The sequence below is a fragment of the Dromiciops gliroides genome, chromosome 3 (assembly GCF_019393635.1).
Source record: "Dromiciops gliroides isolate mDroGli1 chromosome 3, mDroGli1.pri, whole genome shotgun sequence".
In the NCBI taxonomy this organism is placed as follows: domain Eukaryota; kingdom Metazoa; phylum Chordata; class Mammalia; order Microbiotheria; family Microbiotheriidae; genus Dromiciops; species Dromiciops gliroides.
The window spans coordinates 270,119,746-270,133,138 of record NC_057863.1 but is presented as its reverse complement, the minus strand read 5'-3'; the positions used below and the strand labels follow the sequence as shown (position 1 = coordinate 270,133,138).

At 40.3% G+C, this 13,393-nt stretch overlaps 1 protein-coding gene across 4 annotated transcripts in view; it reads right to left on the bottom strand.

Annotated features, from left to right (window-relative positions):
* TMEM50B (transmembrane protein 50B) overlaps positions 1-11,784 on the bottom strand; it is a 38,271-nt gene extending 26,487 nt beyond the window's left edge. Inside the window, exons 1-3 of one of the 4 annotated variants that reach the window (XM_043997768.1) lie at positions 11,557-11,783; positions 10,539-10,607; positions 7,203-7,326 (exon numbers count right to left, since the gene is read on the bottom strand). The gene's annotated coding sequence lies outside the window, so the exon portion shown is untranslated. Of the gene's footprint in view, positions 1-7,202; positions 7,327-10,538; positions 10,608-11,556 lie in introns of all 4 variants that reach the window. The other 3 variants (XM_043997769.1, XM_043997767.1, XM_043997766.1) reach the window with 3 other exon arrangements.
* Positions 11,785-13,393: the final 1,609 nt, after the last annotated feature.

Here is a 13,393-nt window from a genome sequence, read left to right as displayed (position 1 = left end):
TCTCACCCCCCCCCCAAAAAAAAAGCAAAAGAGAAAATTGATATAAAAGATAAAAGAGAAGCAAAAAACAGTATCATTAAAAGAATGCCCAAATTTCTACATAAGAAAAAGCCACTGACCCTGAAGACAGAACGGGCAAAGACAACTTAAAGTATCTTAAATCTCCAGAAAAACATGATAAATTGAAAAACTTGAACATTACATAATACAGTAATAGAAGAAAACTGCCCAGAATTTGTGAATACAGAAAAAGTATCATCAAAAGAATCCAGACTGTACTTCAAAAACAAAGTGAGATTAAATTTTCAAGGACAAACAATTCCAATAACAAAGAATTTTTCAACCAGCCTAAAGATTTTCAAATATAAATTAAATTTGAATAAAACTATTAATGTATCTATCAGAGACCAAAGTGGGGAATGAATATAGTTCAAAAAGCAAAGATGGTCAATGATATGCAAAGTGATACATTCAGAAAACCTAAGCCTAACTGATGGATGAAAAATGAAGGACATGCAATAAAGGACAGGCATGTGAGGCATTCCTAGAAAAGGATATTTGACTTGAAAACACCTCAAACAACAGAAATATTAAAAAGGTAAATGTCATGGGGAAAATAGGTGGTGGGGAATACTTAGGCATTCCTCTGTAAAGAATCACAACTCTTGAACAATAAAATGGTCTTTTATTTGGGCCCTAGAGAAAGTGACCAAGAGAGAAGTCAAAGACTTCCCTCAAGGGAAGGAGATGGCTTAGAACGGAAGAAAGGCAAAAGCTTTCATAGTGGATAGATGGGGTGATAACCTGACAATGGAAAGTTCCTTTGCAGGGTGGGGGGGAAGGAGCTAGAATGAGGGGTGGTGGTCCTGACTTAAGGAGTTAATTCTGGGGGCAGCTAGGTGGCACAGTGGATAGAGCACGGGCCTTGGATTCAGGAGGACCTGAGTTCAAATTCCGCCTCAGACACCTGACATTTACTAGCTGTGTGACCCCAGGCAAGTCACTTAATTCCAATTGCCTCGCCCCCACCCCCCCAAAAAAAAAGAGATATAGGTGTTAACTCTGCAGCTCAAGTAGTAGCCACACCTAATGGACTTAACTCCCCCCCCCCCCATTTCCTCTGAGTTATCCCAGGCCCTAATCATTAAACATATTCAACTACAACGAAATAAATAATGAATAATGAAATAAGTTATTCTATCTCCAAAGAATATTTTTTGGAAAATCAAAGCCTATGGAGTTTAAAAAAGAGACCATTAAGGGGCAGCTAGAGTACCTGAGTTAAAATCCGGCCTCAGACACTTAACACTTACTAGCTGTGTGACCCTGGGCAAGTCACTTAACCCCAAATGACTCACTTAAAGAAAGAAAGAAAGAAAGAAAGAAAGAAAGAAAGAAAGAAAGAAAGAAAGAAGGAAGGAAGGAAGGAAGGAAGGAAGGAAGGAAGGAAGGAAGGAAGGAAGGAAGGAAGGAAGGAAGGAAGGAAGGAAGGAAGGAAGGAAGGAAGGAAAGAAAGAAAGAAAGAAAGAAAGCAAGAAAGAAAGAAAGAAAGAAAGAAAGAAAGAAAGAAAGAAAGAAAGAAAGAAAGAAAGAAAGAAAGAAAGAAAGAAAGAAAGAAAAAAGATCATTATGTTGGTTTCTTTTTTAAGTAGAGCATACAAGACGATAAAGATGAAATTAAAATGGGGGCAGCTAGGTGGTGCAGTGGATAAAGCACAGCCCTGGATTCAGGAGGACTGAGTTCAAATTCCGCCTCAGACACTTGACACTAGCTGTGTGACCCTGGGCAAGTCACTTAACCCTCATTGCCCCACCCCCCAAAAAATAAATAAAAAGATAAAATGAAAATTAAAAGAAATAGGAAAAGATAAGGGGAAGGCCTGAAACTCTATTATCTAAACTCCATACACAACCTCCTACAAGTGAATAAATTTATTTTGTGGGACAAAGGGAGGCTGAATAAATTAAGAGAGCAGAACTGAAGGACAGAGGAGAATGTGACATTACCTAATCAAATCCAAGGGCAAACAACAAAGGATACAAAAAAATTCCTTTGGTTTTTCAACAAGAAGAACTATAGGAAAATGAGAGAGATGGTATAGAAGGGTAGTGGATCCTCTGATAGCAAAACTAAAAAGCAAGTTTGCAAAAATTAGGATTAGACCAATTTATTACATAATATGCCACAAAATAGATGTAACTTCAATATTGAAGATCATACAATTTTAAAAAATTTGAAGAGAAGCAGATTATGTACCTTTCACAGTTAACCAAGAAGAGATAAATTCCTAACCAAAACAATGGATATAGGTAAGTACAAAAGATAAATGAGATCATTCTAAATGAATGAAACAAAGGCCTTTGCACAAACAAAATTAATGCATCGAAAATAAGGGAAGCAATCATTTGGGGAAAAACATTAGTATCAAACATCTGATGTGTTTAACATACAAGATATGTAAAAAGAAATCTATAAAGCCAAAAGCTATTTCCCAATAGATAAACGATCAAAAGATATAAACAGTTCTCAAAAGAACTGCAAACTATTTACAACCATATGAAAAGGGGGCAAGTCGGTTGTACAGTGGATAGAACTCAGTTCAAATCTGGCCTCAGACACTTAGCAACTGTGTGACTCTGGGTAAGTCACTTAATCCCAATTGCCTCAAAAAAAAAAATATATATATATATATGAAAAGCATGTTCTGAATCATTAATACTAAGATAAATGCAGATTAAAACAACCATGAAGTTTTACCTTAGACACAGCAAATTGGCTAATAATATAAGATGGGAAGAGTCAAAATTTGCTGGGGCTGTGGAAAGACAGGTATACTAATGTATTGGTGGTGAAGCTGTGAATTGGTATAACTATTCTGGAAAGCAATTTAGAATTATGTAAAAAATTAAAAAGTGACAAATATTCACATCCTTTGACCCAGACATCCCATTGACAGGCATATACCCTCAAGAACAACTCAAAGACAAAAAGAAAGGCTTCATATACACAAAATATTTATAGTGGCATTCTTTTTTTTATTAACAAAGAACGGGAAACAAAGTAGATGCTCATTGATTGGGGAAAAACTGAGAAAAATGTAGTACATGAATGTAGTAGATCATTACCTGTTGTAAGAATTGATAATCATAATGAATACAGAGAAAAATATAAGAACTAGATGTGGGGGCATCTAGGTGGTACAGTGAAAGAAGCACTGGCCCTGGATTCAGGAGGACCTGAGTTCAAAGACTCAGACACTTGACACTTACTACTCATGTGACCCTGGGCAAGTCACTTAACCCCAATTGCCCCACACGCACGAACACACACACACACACACACACACACACACACACACAAAGAACTAGATGTAACATGAACTGGGTCAAGAAAAACAATATACACATTTAAACAGCCACAAAACAACTGAAACTGAATGTTGCAAAACTTTAAAGACCAAGTTTGGCCTCCAAGAAAAGATATAAAAAGATATTTTGTACTGGCTCTTTTGCAGAAAGGGGAGGAGAGGGGGAACACTGCATATAATATCAGATTTTTTTGATGTGTTGATTGTTTTTACTGAATTTCTCTTCTTTTTTTGTAAGTCATAGATCTCTGAGATGGGAGGGATTAAAGGGGAAAGAAATGTAAAAACAAAATATAGCAATAAAAATATTATCTTTTAAAAAATTTTAAATACGAGTTTGTAGAATGCTTTTTCTCTTAATTCTGTATTTGAGAATAATTTGTGTAGCATAAGTGTTAATTGCTCTTTATGCTTATATTAGGTTCTGATGATACTTTTTATTTCTTCTCCTTTATGAATTCATCTATTTTCCTTCTTTTGGGTGATTTTTAACTATGCTTAAATTAAATTTGATATGACAAACCACATCTTCTGAAGAGGTCTTTCCCAGCCCCCATTTACCCACCCAACCTGCTATTATCTATCCCTCAGAATACCATCCATCTACTAAGTATATATACATATATGCAAAGTTAAATACCTTAGTTGTGTATATATACAGTTTTATATGCATATATACACACACACATATACACAAATTATACAACTATGTGTATGCCTGCATATGAACATAAGATATATAATATACATATATATACGTATATATATGTGTGTGTGTGTGTATATATATATATATATATATATATAAATAATACAAGATTATAATTAGTACCTAGGTACTTTCATGTTGTTCCCCCCCATAAGACTGTGAGCTTGAGGGTAAGGATTGTTTTTGCTTTTCTATGTATCTCTAGTGTTTACCGCAGTGCCATCCACATCTCCCTTAATAAATGCTGGTTCCCAGCTTTAAAATGCAAACATACATGATATTTATATTGGCATGGTACAGGAGAAAGCTCTGGGACTAAGAATCACAAAAACAGAATTCTGGTCCTAGCTATACCATTAACCTTCTAAATGACCTTGGAAAAGAGTCAAGGTCTGGGTCTTCCTGGGACTGGTTCCTCACTTGTAAAAATGGGAATCTGGGTAATCCATGACACCCATACTATCTATTACCCAGATCCTCTCATCAAAGACAATGATAGAGTTCAGATTGATTTAGAAGCTGGCAAGATCACTAATTTCATCAAGTTTGATACTGGTAACCTATGTATGGTGACTGGTGGAGCTAACTTGGGTCGAATTGGTGTGATCACCAACAGGGCGAACCATCCTGGGTCTTTTGATGTTGTCCATGTAAAAGATGCCAATGGCAATAGTTTTGCCACTAGGCTCTCAAACGTTTTTGTTATTGGCAAAGATAAGAAGCCTTGGATCTCTTTTCCCCAAGGAAAGGGAATCCACCTTACAATTGCTGAAGAGAGAGACAAGAGATTGGCAGCTAAGAAGAGCCGTGGCTAAATGACTACAGATAAGAATTTGTAGGGTTTCAAATTGGGATGTTACAAGACAATTTTTAACAAAAAATTACCCTACAAAAATATAAAATATACAAAATAAGAAATAGGTACCTTAAACAACTTGAGTCATATAAAGTGACTGAACAAGCCATAAATGCCTTTCTCTTGCTTTGGATTAGGGTACCATGGGTATAAATGTTGCATAAAATATTAGATGTAGCTGTATCGGTTTTGCCTAACAGCTTTTTTTTTGGGGGGGGGGGGGGCGGAATGAAGTGACTTGCTCAGAGTCACGCAGCTTTTAAGGGTCAAATGTCTGAGACCACATTTGAACTCAGGTCCTCCTGAATCCAGAGCCAGTGCTTTATCCACTGTGCCACCTAGCTGCCCCTAACTGCTTTTCTTTGTTTCATGGGAAGGCTCACTGATTGGAGGGGAGAGGACATATCTCAAAATGGCTGATGTAAAAAGAAAAGGGGGGGGGAGTTATTAAACTGCTACATACAATCCTTTTCATCTAAAATTTTTTCTGATTCTAAAGAAGGGAAAAAGTAGAATACTCGACTGATATAATTAAAACCTTATAAACTGAGGGGTTTTTTTAATTTAAAAAAAAAAGAATTCATTACAGGCTCCCTAGGTAAACTCCCTTCATCTACTTAGGGGAATTTTGAGAGCCAAAAATTCCATGTAGTCACAGCTTTTCAGGAAATTATCTTTTATAAACTGAAATGCAATTTTACAAGTAGAGTAGAATGCTAATTATTTTTTATGAAGTGGGTCATAACATACCACAACAAGGTGACCTATTTGGTCACCAGATACCAAGCTATATTATGTAATGTAAAACTGTGTCCCCTTTCTAGCTACTACAATAGCTAATATATCAAAATATTATATAATGAAATCAACTTCTTCCCTGAGGGGCTCATCTTTTCATCCTGACATTGAATTATATTCTTTTCACAAATTATAAAGCAGTACCACTGAGGAAAAAAAACTGTTGCAAAGATTCATATTAATGGAATGAAAAAAGAAAAACTAGAAAAATCTTAAAAGGTACCATCTCATATCTACATAATCAAAACAAAGGAAAAGCCACTCCAGTTCAGACAAGAGCAAGGTCACTGTAAAAATGGACCTTACTGGGGCAGCTAGGTGGTGCAGTGGATAGAGCACCAGCTCTGGATTCAGGAGGACCTGAGTTCAAATCCTACATCAGACACTTGACAATTACTAGCTGTGTGACCCTGGGCAAGTCACCCCCCCCCCAAAAAAAGGGCTTTACTCACAAAGTTTTCTTCATTAACAACAGTTGAGAAGTATTTACCAAAAGCATGGAGAGTCACTGTGCCAAACAATGTTTGCCATTTGGAGAATAGACACAGTTACATTTTATGGAAAAATAAAGCCTAGAATGAAAGCATATAGTTAATTTTGTTCAAATCTACCAGAGGATATTCTAAAAAGCTGTTTTATTTCTTAAGTTAGACATAAAACTCTTAACTTCTAATGACACTGTGTAAATATATATTTTTTAATATTAAAAGCTATAGGGGGGGCAGCTAGGTGGCACAGTGGATAGAGCACCGGCCCTGGATTCAGGAGTACCTGAGTTCAAATCCGGCCTCAGACACTTAACACTTACTAGCTGTGTGACCCTGGGCAAGTCACTTAACCCCAATTGCCTCACTTAAAAAAAAAAAAAAGCTATAGGGGCAGCTGGGTGGTGAAGTGGATAAAGCACTGGCCCTGGATTTAGGAGGACCTGAGTTCAAATGTGGTCTCAGACATTTGACCCTTAATAGCTTGTATGACCCTGGGCACATCAACTTAACCCTCACTGACCCACAAAAAGAATAATTTTTATAAAAAAAAGGTATACCACAAATTATACATTTTAAAAGTTAGTTGGGTTTTTTTGTGTTTTCTTTTTTTAGTGAGGCAATTGGGGTTAAGTGACTTGCCCAGGGTCACACAGCTAGTAAGTGTTAAGTGTCTGAGGCTGGATTTGAACTCAGGTACTCCTGACTCCAGGGCCGGTGCTCTACCCACTACACCATCTAGCTGCCCCTATTTTAAAAGTTTTAACATAAACTATTTAGATTTAAGAGATCCTTTAACTGTCTTGGACAAAAGCATTTTTCAAATTAATCTCTCAACTACTTTCCTGCAGATTTAATCACATTAACCAAAACAAAGTTAAGCAAGGAGCACAAGCTTAAAATATCTGACTTAAATGAAAAATCATGAGCTATAAACTAAACTATTATATAAAGATTTTTAAATGTAATAATGCTAAGCTTCTTACATATTTTTACTGTAGTAGTGTGGTACAGCACAAAGAGAGAAAGAATCAAATCTGGGCTTTGTCATTTACAACTGTGTGACCTTGGGCAAGTCATTTCACTTCCTCTGGGCCTCAGTTTCTCCATCTGAAAAAATGAGAGGGTTGGGGGAAAAAATAAGAGGGTTGAACTAAAACTCTTAAGGTCCTGATTGATTAAGAAGGCCAATAATAATGTCCCTAAAGTTTATTAGCACAAAATCTCAAAACAAAAGTATCTGGAAGATTTCCTAATGTATGGGGAAGTTTTTCACATGACTTCTAGATAGATTAAAAACCACCTGCCATCCAAATTTTAAAGGTAGATAGCCAGTACACCAAATTAGATATATGTCAGTACATATATCTATGACAAGCCCTATGATCCCTAACTCAGAAAAGAAGGAAGACAGTAAATCACTGTTGAGAAATTAAGCAATTCTTTTTTTAACAATCCTCATCTTTTTGCCAAGAAAAAAACAGATCACTTTAAATATAAATGTTATTATCCCTGGAATGCTGGAGATTAAGAATCTTGGCAAGGGGGCAGCTAGGTGTCACAGTGGATAAAGCACCGGCCCTGGATTCAGGAAAACCTGAGTTCAAATCTGGCCTCAGACACTTACTAGCTGTGTGACCCTGGGTAAGTCACTTAACCCCCATTGCCCCACAAAATACAAAAACAAAAAAACAAAAAAAAGAACCTTGGCAAACCAACATTTCCAAAGGGCAAAGGAAAGCTGCTTGAGGAATACAAGTAGGTTATGGCATATTTTCAATAAGATACATTATAACAAGCTAGCATTTACACAGTCCTTTAAGGTTTGCAAAGCACTTTACATGTTATCTCATTTGTTCCTTGGGAGGTGAATACTATCATTATCTTCACTTTACAGATGAGGAAACAGTCTGAGAAATTAAGTGACTTGCCCAGGGTCACACAGTGAGTGGCTAAGGTAGGATTCCAATTCAGGTACTTCATTTCTGACTCCAAGTCCAAAGTTCTCTCCACTGAATCACCTGATTGCTTAATATCAAGAAAATACATGCCAGTTAAAAGAGGTGAGCCAGTGGTGTGGGGCAAGAGCTAGGGATGGACAGCCTGAAGAACTGAACAGAAGCCCACAAAATGTAACAAGGCCTAGAAAGTTTCCAGTCCCATTGAATAGATCTTCTCTGAAGAATTTTTAGAACATGTACAAGAATTTCATTGCATGAGAAGGTATGGATGGTTTGTGATTTGAACTGATGAAGAAAATGAAATAAACATGGAAGAGATCAGATTCAGCAAAACTTAAACTGAGGACACTGCAACACAGCCTGTTAAAGACTTATGTATTTTAGGGGCAGCTAGGTGGCACAATGGACAGAGCACCAGCCCTGGATTCAGGAGTACCTGAGTTCAAACCCGGCCTCAGACACTTAACACTTACTAGCTGTGTGACCCTGGGCAAGTCACTTAACCCCAATTGCCTCACCAAAAAAAAAAAAAAAAAAGGCATGTATTTTAGATCTCATTGAAAAAATGTAGTACTAAAAAGTCATAACTGTCTCACAGAGTTAAAACAATATTTTATCAATTAACAAGCCTTAAGTTTTTGTCTTGTTTTGTTTTTGTTTTTCCTGATAACGAGCCTTTATTAATAAGCCTACTGTGCACCAGGAACTGAGAAAAGCCCTGGGGATAGGATACAAAGACAAAAATGAAACAGTTCCTATCTTCAAGAAGGAAAAGACATCAGTATATACAAAATTACATAAGTATATATGGATATGTAGACAAAAGAATATACAAAACAAATTCAAGTTAATTATAAGGGAGAATCAGGAAAGGCACAATATAGCAAGGTCCAAGTAATCTTTCATTTAAATCACTTTAGGAATATAATCAGTTCTCAATTATCTGAATGCAGACTACTAGTTTACTCCTTAAAAGTTTCTTCTCTCCACTAAGCTGGGCTAGAGATAGGTGTAAGCTTCCCAACCTCCTTCAAAGGAACATGCCACAAAGAACACAGCTTGGTTAAAGGGGTTGGGCTGATGACCTAAATATTGTACTATCACTTGCACCTGGCTTATAAACTACTACTTTGAGAATTCAGTTGTATTATTTATCAAAGAAAACAGTAAGCTTTTGATTTAGGACAAAACAAAGAATATTAACTTCCATTAGTACTTCCCAAGAGACTATACACACGTTTGTACATTTGTATGTATAAATATATGTACATACATAAGGATACACATATATGAAATTACCTTGAATCAAAAAAGAAATGTCATTGTTTTCTGGAGCATTTATAGAGGTTATTTTAATAGGATTATATAATCATAGTTAAGAGCTGGAAGGGGCATTAGAGGCAATCTCCACCAACCCTTCACTTTAAGGATGAGGTAGTGAGACCCAGAGAGTGACTTATCCAAATCACAGTGGTTTGTGAGACCTTTCAAATCATTATTATTGGAAACTGAAAAAATAAAATGACTCTGTTCTTACTTTCCCTCACTGACATCCTACTTAGTTCATAACCCTGCCAAGTACTGTATACAAAACCTCATACTCAAGCTAAACCTAAGGCACGTTCAAAGAAAGCTGTGAAATTAAACTAACGTAGCCATTACTATCCACAGCTAGCATTTATTAGCCCTATTATGTGCATGACTAAGCACCTGGGAATATAAAAGCAAAAACTGAGCCCTTAAGGAGCTTAATCTAAAATCGGAAAGGGGAAAAAATGCAAACGATGTATAAACAAATAAAATATGCAGGATATCTCAAAAGTCTTTGTGCAGCTTGAAGCTGCAAGAAGACACCCTGTATACAGGATAAAAGGAAATAACAAAAATCTTCCTTTAAAAGAGTCATCAGCTTGTAACATGACAAATTTTATCGTTGAATACTAGTTCTTACATAGAAATCTGTTATTTAGGTGTTGCTGTTTAGATTTATTGAGACCTTAATAAGCCAACCTGTCAACTTGGTTTAAACCAACCATTTAAAAGTCAAGTGTTTATGCTTGAAACGGCTGCCAGCACGGACACTCAAAGCCAATTTTTAAAAAAAATGCAATGTGGCACTTTACTTATAAACACCTGTTTTCAAAGTGATATGAGTTCAAAACCGGAGGTTTTTCCCTGCAATTCTGTTCAACTTTTCCAGAAGCCATCAACTTCTTGCAGCTCATTTTAAAATAGTTCCCTTCATACCTAAGAAAAGCTCTAAATTAAACATATAAACGCTTAAGCCCCTACTGTATGAGTGAGCACAAAGGGTGGTAATCTAAAAACACATTTTGCTTCTCATTCTCCAAGCAATTTTACCTGATTCTTCATTATGAACGAACTCAAATGGCATTACAGGTCCTCGTGAATACTAACATAACAATTTTCCTACAGGAGTAAAAGGAAGAGAGTACAGAACAAATCTCAGAAGCAATATGAGAAGGAATAAAAGCTGGTTTGCAACTAAGATAGTCAGGAAATACAAAGTAGCATGTGTGCGGCTTCCCTCTGGAAACCTGCTAGAGAGTCCTTTTGCCAGGGGTGTTTAGAGGTCACACCTTCCTCCCCCTTCCATCTCTCTCAGGGTCCTCAGGAACACTTGAAATGGAAATCTTTCCAGCCTGGTCCATAAAGCAAATTCGTGGTCTCGGTGACGAGGGTGTACGACAAGAAGGCGGCCCGATGCCTCCATCTGCACCAAATTGGGTTGGGCGAAGCTTTTCAGGGCAAATAACGTCATAGGATGCTTCTCCCGGCCCGGGGTCTCGAGGGGGCGTTACCCTAAAATATGCCACCACCCCCCCAAGAGACTGCCAACAAAGGCCCATCCAAGCCCTTGTTGGCAGCCGACCCCCCAGTAAGTGGAAACAACACTGACCGCGGGGACCCGGAGCGGTCGGACAATCTCGGGCAGTAGCCTGGATCGCCTCACCCCGCCGGGATCCGGGCCGAGCGCCCCCCGTGCAGGCCGCACAGATAACAGAGGGCCCGGCTGGGCGGATGAGTCTGGAGGGGAGAAATGGGGAAGGCCGCGAAAATCCAGAGCCAGGATAGACACCCCAGCCCCCCCCCCCCCCCCCGCAGATAGGGGAGGAGGGGAAGAGGGAATAAAAGAAGAGGAAGTGGAAGCGCTTCCGCCCCCCTCCCCGCCCGCGTAAGCCGGAAGCGGGGGGAGGGGCCGCTCCTGAGAAAACGGCCGCAGGCGGGGCGCGCGCTCCGAAGGAGTCGGCCGGTGGGGCGGCGGCGCGAGCGCCCCCTTCCTCTAAGAGCTAATGTTTCTCTCCCCCCACCCCCAACCTCGCAGCCCCGAGAAGCTTTTCCTATTCAACAAACCTACCCGAAGTCTTCCCGAAAGCGCGCTGTTCCTGCGGGGCAACTTACTCTCCTCCTCCTCTCCCTCCACCACCCCTTCCGGTCAGCCTCTGTCGCTCAAAGTGCCGGTGGGGGCCCCAGCAATTTTTTCGCCTCCTCCTTCTCTTCCTCTTTCCCAACTCCACGACAGCCCGTGGCTAGGTGGGAAAGGGAAGGAAAGCTGAGCGCAGAGGCGGCGTACGACCAATCCCGACGCGGAAAGCTGCTGCGGGGGGCGGGGCGGGGCGCCCGCGTGTTCCGCAGGGGGCCTGGAGGCTGCGGGAGAGAGGCGGCTGGGGCCGAGCTCGCGAGGGCTAGGGAGAAGGGCCGGAAACCAGCAGGGGGTGGGGGCGCGGGAGCCTGGGGAGGGGGGTCCGCAGCCTGGCGGCAGGGCAGGAGTTGGGGTGCGGCTGTCTGAGAGGCGTCCCAGGCGCACTAGTGAGGGATAGGGAAAAGAGCTGTAAACCCGCAAGCGGGTGGGGGGGGGGGTGCCGCGGAAAGGGAAGGGGTCCTCAGCCCAGCAGGCGGCTGGGGCGGGGCAGCTGCTTGGGAGGAGAGGCGGGGGAAGGGGAGTCTGGAACCCGGGGAGGAGGAGGGGTGGGGAGCAGGTATTTTACATGAAAGACTACCGGGGTGCGCGCGAGGGGAGGAAGGGGTGGAGGCTGGAGCCCTGCGCTTCAGGGTTGCAGGGGTGAGCCGCTCTCTCCACTGCAGCTGAACCAGAGACACCCCGAAGTAAAAAACAAGCCACCGTTTGTGCCTCCTGACAGTTGAGGCCTAGGCCTGGGAGGCACTGACCACTTGGGCCTCCCTGAGCTGAGCTTGTCTGTAGGGGCTCCTGGTTTTTGAGGGGGAAGGGATTAAGAGCCTGATTGATTTATTCAGACTAGACTCCCCTGTCTTCGGTCTTCATGGGGAAATCATTTGAAGTGTCAATTAGTGTTATATCCAAAAGGGGAGTATAATGGTTCATAATTTAAGTAGATAGTCAAGTGAAATCAACAAGCATTTATTAAGCACCTACGTTTATTTCCTGCTGTGTGCTAAGTACTGGAAATACAAAGAGAGGCCAAAAAAAAAAGGTCCCTGCTTATGTTGAGCTAATAAGAGTGGAGGAGGTGGGGCAAGGAGAAGAAACAACCTGCTAACAACTATGTACAAACAAGATAGATAGAGGATAAACTGGAGGTAATCTGAGAAGGAAGGGCTTTTTGCTGAAGGTGAAATATTATCTGAGACTTGAAGGAAGCCGGGAGGTAGAGATGTAATGAGAGGGAATTCCAGATAGGGAACAGCTCCACGCAAAAATTCTTAACCCCAAAGCTCCTGCTGTCACTGTAATATATATCTAACCAGAACGTTGATGCTTAAAATAGGCAACATTATTTGGCTCCGCTGAACTAGCATTTCCCATTCTTATAGGTAAAGCAGTGGATGCCAGGTCTAAAGCAAGTTCAAACTCTCAGACATTGGCTGGGCTACCCTGAATGTGGCCACTTAACCTCTATTTGCCTTAGTTTCCTCATCTGTAAAGGGGGGTAATAATAGCACCTACCTCCCAGGGTTGTGAGGATCAGATGAGATAAATAAAGTGCTTAACACAATGCCAGGCAACATAGTAAGTCTATGCAAATATTAGCTGTTACTGTTATCTTAGCTCTGAATTCTCCCTCAAAGTCCACCTTATCATGTGTAGTGGCAGCCTAGTAGGGCTGGGTCCAATTAGGGGATACTTCGACCATGAAGAGGAGGACACTCTGAGTTGATCAACTTGCTGGGGTCAATTAGAGAGTACTCTTCCCTTGGAATAGCAAAGTGGTTTA